Source organism: Poecilia reticulata, linkage group LG3 (genome assembly GCF_000633615.1).
Source record: "Poecilia reticulata strain Guanapo linkage group LG3, Guppy_female_1.0+MT, whole genome shotgun sequence".
Taxonomy (NCBI): domain Eukaryota; kingdom Metazoa; phylum Chordata; class Actinopteri; order Cyprinodontiformes; family Poeciliidae; genus Poecilia; species Poecilia reticulata.
Window position 1 is genome coordinate 32,205,601 of NC_024333.1, and position 6,149 is coordinate 32,211,749.

Genomic DNA, 6,149 nt, shown 5'->3' on the forward strand with positions numbered 1-6,149 from the left:
CCTCCTGAGGCTGCTGCCCCCGAGACCCGACCCCGGATCACGGGGGCAGCAGCTGATTGGTGTAAATGCAAACCTGTGTTTGCATAATTCACAATATTCTTTCCGACTGTGTTTCAGCCACTGCAGTAGGCATTCCTGGTGGATAAACTTAATGCTGCCAGTGCAAACACAAGGGTGGTAGAGAGGTTTTTCCTGGGTTCCCTCCGAGCGACACACTCGACAAATGTCCGCTTCTTCTGCGGTATCCATCTTGGCTGGCTGCTAAGCTCCACACATGCAGCCCGACGGTGGGGTGGAAAAGAGAGCCGTGGTCTCCGTGGATGGATGGATGGATGGATGGATGGACGCTGGAGGGGAAGCTGGGATTGATGGGAGCAAACAAAGTTACTGGTACAGGCGATCGGATTCGTGAGGCGTGTTTGCAGCTCAACGCGACGCGACACAAACATTAGATGGGTTGATATCACAGTCCAGCTTGCTGAGGGTTTTTCTCAGCATGTGGCAACCGATGAATATTTATCAGTTTATTGCTGCGGGGCTTTAAACTGCCAACTGTTCGCTGCAGATAAAGTTTAATATCCTGATCAAAAACATGTAATCCTGTTGCAGGAAGCAGTTTATTGCCTCATTGATCCAATGAAAGGTCCATAAAAACGATGGCAAATTAACTAAGAGGAGCTTAAATGAAATGTTTCTTCACTCAGAAAGACTTACAGCAGCATTTCAATCATGTTGGCAGTCTAAACTTTGACTAGGCCGTGGCAGCGCTACGCTTCTTTTAATTTTAACGGGTTACGACTCTAGTGAAAAATAAGCAACATGCGAAGGGGGGCGTGGCCAGGTCGGGTGATGAGTGGGGGAGGTTTAGCGAGGCGTAACCGGATCAAGACTGTTGACAATTTAGCAACTAGCAACCAGGGTTGCCAGATCTGACTGAGCCCAAAAACAAAGTAAAAACTGCCCAAATCTGCTTTAAAGTCATGATGTTGCCCTGAAATTCCGGTTTTACAATTCTACTGCACAGTGAGGCTTGATTAACCCGTGGCTAATCACTGATGATGTTACAATAGACAGATTCTAGAGATTTAAAAACAACCTGAGTTATAAGATAAGTGCCATAACACGGCCTTTTATTACGTTTTTTTGCTTTTCTGTCACACAGTGACCACTCTTTTGAAAGAGTTTTCCTCTGAAGCATTTTTAAAATGTGAAAAGCAGCCAAGATTTTAACAACTCGTCCAAATCTGTTTATTTTCCAGCCAGATTGGGTGGAAACCCGTCCAATCTGGCAACACTGCTAGCAGCAAATTTCTTTATATGTGATGCACAGATTGTTCTGGATTATCATTAGTTGCATCCCTAATCTGAAGAAATTGAATTCCTGAAGTCATCTTGAACAAAAACATTTTGTTTTGGGAGTGAAATGATTGTTTCTCAGAATTGTATTTTCTGATTAATATTGGTAATTTCAAGTTGCATTTTAAAATTGATTATTTTTAAAATACAGCTAAAAAAACCAGCAGCCTTTTAATTTAATTTTATATGTTCAATGTTCGTCTCCTTCCTGTTTTCATCAGTGAAATAACATTTTAATTATTTTATATTTTCGACATATCAGGCATACCGTAGGAAGAATCTAGTTGCTCCTTTTGCTTTACTTAAAGGAGATCTGGAGAGGATTGTAATGACTTTCGAGACGGGCCTAGTCAAAGTCCTCCATTTCCTTTAACCCTCAGAGTGTTTTGTTATTATCTCCACATATTCATGAGTTATTTTTTAAGGTAATTGATTTTATCTCGACGTGTCAGAGGGAAGGGGGTTGTATTTAATGTATTTTCTATGAAGGATAAAAATAAAACTTCACTCAGAATCTGAAGCAGAATTGAAATTGTAGCATTTTCAGCGGTTCAGAGCAACAACGGGGCGTTTGGCTTTGGGGTGACGGGTTTATACCGGCCTGCYGGCTGGAGCTGCTCGCTCTCCGTCCGCGCAGCGAGAAAAATGGCTTCCTGACATCTTAATTGCCTGAATATGAGCCTTTCTGATCTAATGCGGCCTTATCGGCTTCCTCTGCTCTCTGGGAGCCGCAGGGCCTGAAACGCTGATTGTCTCCGTGACAGATACGATCAGCATTAGTGCCATCATTAATCACAGCCCTAGCAACGGAATGCTAATGCTTCCAAACGCACACACACGTTTGTGCCAGTAGGTGAGTCCTGTGGAGGTTCTGCACAGCGGCCCAGTTGGTTCTGGTTCTGTATGCGAGGCAGAACCGGGTCTGACCGAAGCCAGAGAGTTGGAGCGGAAACGGTTTCCCACGCAGTCTGGACGGAAAACCAGAGGAATGTTTAGGAGACGAGAAAAATCAAAAACCTGTTGGAGGCGAAAACATCAACATGCGAGTCTGAACCTCCAGGGATTATTTCAGATTTTTATTATTAAACCTCCAGGGATTATTTCAGATTATTATTATTAAACATCCAGGGATTATTTCAGATTATAATTATTAAACATCCAGGGATTATTTCAGATTATTATTATTAAACCTCCAGGGATTATTTCAGTTTATAATTATTAAACATCAAGGGATTATTTCATATTATAATTATTAAACCTCCAGGGATTATTTTGGATTATAATTATTAAAAATCCAGGGATTATTTCAGATTACAATTATTAAACCTCCATGGATTATTTCAGTTTATAATTATTAAACATCAAGGGATTATTTCAAATTATAATTATTAAACCTCCAGGGATTATTTCATATTATAATTATTAAACCTCCAGGGATTATTTCAGATTGTAAGTATTAAACCTCCATGGATTATTTCGGATTATAATTATTAAACATCCAGGGATTATTTCAGATTGTAAGTATTAAACCTCCATGGATTATTTCGGATTATAATTATTAAAAATCCAGGGATTATTTTGGATTATAATTATTAAACATCCAGGCATTATTTCAGATTATAATTATTAAACCTCCATGGATTATTTCGGATTATAATTATTAAAAATCCAGGGATTATTTCGGATTATAATTATTAAACATCCAGGGATTATTTCGGATTATAATTATTAAACATCCAGGGATTATTTCAGATTATTATTATTAAACATCCAGGGATTATTTCAGATTACAATTATTAAACCTCCATGGATTATTTCGGATTATAATTATTAAACATGATTATTGGGACAGACATAAAGCTCCACATTAAACCTGATGCAGTTTTTACTCAACTGGTGAAAGTTTTGGCTCCCAGTGAAATAATGAAACGATTCATTCTGAATGGATTCAGTCACCGGGAGACTAACAGCAACAACGAGCTGTGTGCAATCTGCGTAACTATGGAAACGGACGGACGGATGAACAGATGGATGTACGGTTGGATGCAGATTCTCTCCAACAGTCAGGAAAGCAGGAAGTGTTTCCTGAACCTTTTCTTGTCCTGAACTGGTTTCTCTGGTTTTGAGCCAATCAGGTTTCGCTTCCTGCTTTGCTGGCCGTTAGCAGCTCGTTAATAAAAACTAATTAGTCTGATGGAAAAGCTCGTTATGGCGGAAACGTTTCCAGTCTGGCTGGACTGGGAACAGTGGGACGCCCTTGGTGGTTTTATATGGTTCGTACTGGGCTCATGGAGCCGGTCAGAGCGGCGCTGATGATGGTTCCAGTGAAACCGGATCAGTGGGAGGACTGGGAACGTTTATCCATCCCAGTAACCAACATGCTGCTGATTTATGGCTTTTTAATTTAAAATGTTTGAGCCGCTTCCTCTGCAGACTTTGAGTCTCGTTTGATCGCAAGACTAATCAATTATTTCATTAGTTATTCTGTCAATCGGGTAAAAAATATTCTGCACAGTTTTCATTTAGCCACTTTTTTTTTTTATAAATTATTAAAAATACATTAAAAGATGCAACTTTTTAAATCGGAAAATAAAACTTTTACTGCTTAAACGCAGAATTCCTTGATTTAAAACTCACTTTTGCTTCACATCAGTTCAGCAAAAGGTGCTTAAAATATTTTTTTTCCATCCATCCATCCGTCTTATCCGGGGTCGGGTCGCGGGGGCAGCATCTTCAGCAGGGAGGCCCAGACTTCCCTCTCCAGCTCCTCCAGGAACCCCAAGGCGTTCCCAGGCCATAGAGAGACATCGTCCCTCCAGCGTGTCCTGGGTCTCCCCTCCTCCCGGTGGGACCTGAACTCCTCACCAGGGAGGCGTCCAGGAGGCATCCTGACCAGATGCCCGAGCCTCAACTGGCTCCTCTCGACGTGGAGGAGCAGCGGCTCTACTCTGAGTCCCTCCCGGATGACCGAGCTTCTCTCTCTAAGGGAGAGCCCAGCCACCCTGCGGAGGAGGAAACCCATTTCGGCCGCTTGTACCCGTGATCTCGTTCTTTCGGTCATGACCCAAAGCTCATGACCATAGATGAGGGTGGGAACGTAGATCGACCGGTAAATCGAGAGCTTCGCTTTTTGGCTCAGCTCTCTCTTCACCACGACGGACCGGTACAGCGCCCGCTTCACGGCAGACGCTGCCCCAATCCGCCTGTCGATCCCCCGCTCCCTTCCTCCCTCATTCGTGAACAAGATCCCAGATACTTAAACTCCTCCACTTGAGGCAGGACGACCCCCCTGACCCGGAGAAGGACCTCTACCCTCTACCACTCTAAAATATTTTTTTCAGGATGTTAAACTAAAAATATGTTTTATACAGTTACAGCTTTGTGTTGCTCTTTCAGAAAGTTGCCTTTTTTTCTCTTTGCATACTCCTGTGAACGATTATTCATTTATTAGTTGATTAATCACGATCAATCGCTCCAGCTCTCCCTGACGCTCCAGTCTGGTTCTGATTCCTGCTGTGTTTCTCCTTTTCTCTCCCGCAGAGCGATTCCTGCCGTCTACCTGGAAGTAGCCGGAGTTTGTTTCTTCTTCTGGGTGGAAAACGTCGGCCTTCGGCGGCGGGACTCTCAGGAATGTGATGTCTAAACTCCGGCTTTTCTTCTCCCTCTGGAATATCCAGAGTTTATTCTGCTGATCCTCGCAGACGCATCGTTGGCAATCAGCTCGTAAGAAACTCCTCCTCCTCCTCCTCCTCCTCCACCTCTTCCTCCTCCGCGACGTTTCCCCAGAGGAAACACGATCCGTCTCAATGTGACCTACTTGTTTCGCGACAAATAAACGTGAAAAATCCATGAAAACAAGGAAAAAGAGAAAACAGAGAAACTGAAACGAGATTTTAATTGTTTTTACTTTCATGAATGGAGATAATTTTAGGGACAAACAACAAAATGATTTCCAAGAAAAACAACATTAGTAGCTGGGTTTGTTTCTAATCCACAGCTGTTAAATTAGTTGGATTAATTAATTAATCGATCACTGATTAATTAATTATTGAAATAAATGGCAACTGATTTAGCAATTAATTAATTTTAGTGTACAGACTTGAAAATATGCTATTTCCAAAAAAAAAAAAAAAACAGTGCAATGTTTCAGATTAAAAATAATTATTTAATCCAAAAAACTCAGAAATCTTTAAAAAAAAATGAAATTTCTGAGTTTGAATTGTTGAAAATTTGCTAGAAAAAAATCAGAAATTTTCAGATTTTTTAAAGAAAATAACAGAATTGTCTGAATTTGAAAAGTTAAAACTTTGCTATAATATTTTTTTCTAGCAAAAAAATTGCTAGGAAAAAAAAAAAAAAATCATTTTTGAAACTAAAAATGTCCAAAAATAAAAAATTTCAACTTTTCAACTCAGAAATGTTTTTTTTGTTGTCAGAAATTTGCTCGTCTTATTTGTCTACAGCCTTCATACGTAACAGTAAATATGAAAAAACTTTCTACCAGAAGTGTTTTAGCTCCACTTCCTCTCAGCTCAGATTCTGCGTAATTCGCAATTATTTGTTGATTGAAAGAGTTGCAGACACCGAGATGATGCTGGTCAAACAGAAAGAGATTCTAATGTTTATGTAGCTGGAAGAAAGAATCTTATTTAGGGCATAAAATGCAATAACATTGTGTAGAAAACTGAATTAAATTTAACATCCGATCTGCTGGTAAYGTCTCTCACATGCAGAAATAAACGTCTTTGGGTCGGCGTTCAGCTAGCAAGATAAATATACAGTTGACATAACAC

The 6,149-nt window shown here is 40.5% G+C and overlaps 1 long non-coding RNA gene across 1 annotated transcript in view; it reads left to right on the top strand.

The window, feature by feature from the left end:
• Positions 1 to 6,149, top strand: part of LOC103462991 (uncharacterized) — a 67,710-nt gene that overhangs the window by 11,753 nt on the left and 49,808 nt on the right. The window contains exon 2 of the long non-coding RNA XR_533432.2: positions 4,897 to 5,079. This is a non-coding gene — a long non-coding RNA (uncharacterized LOC103462991). The remainder of the gene's footprint in view (positions 1 to 4,896; positions 5,080 to 6,149) is intronic.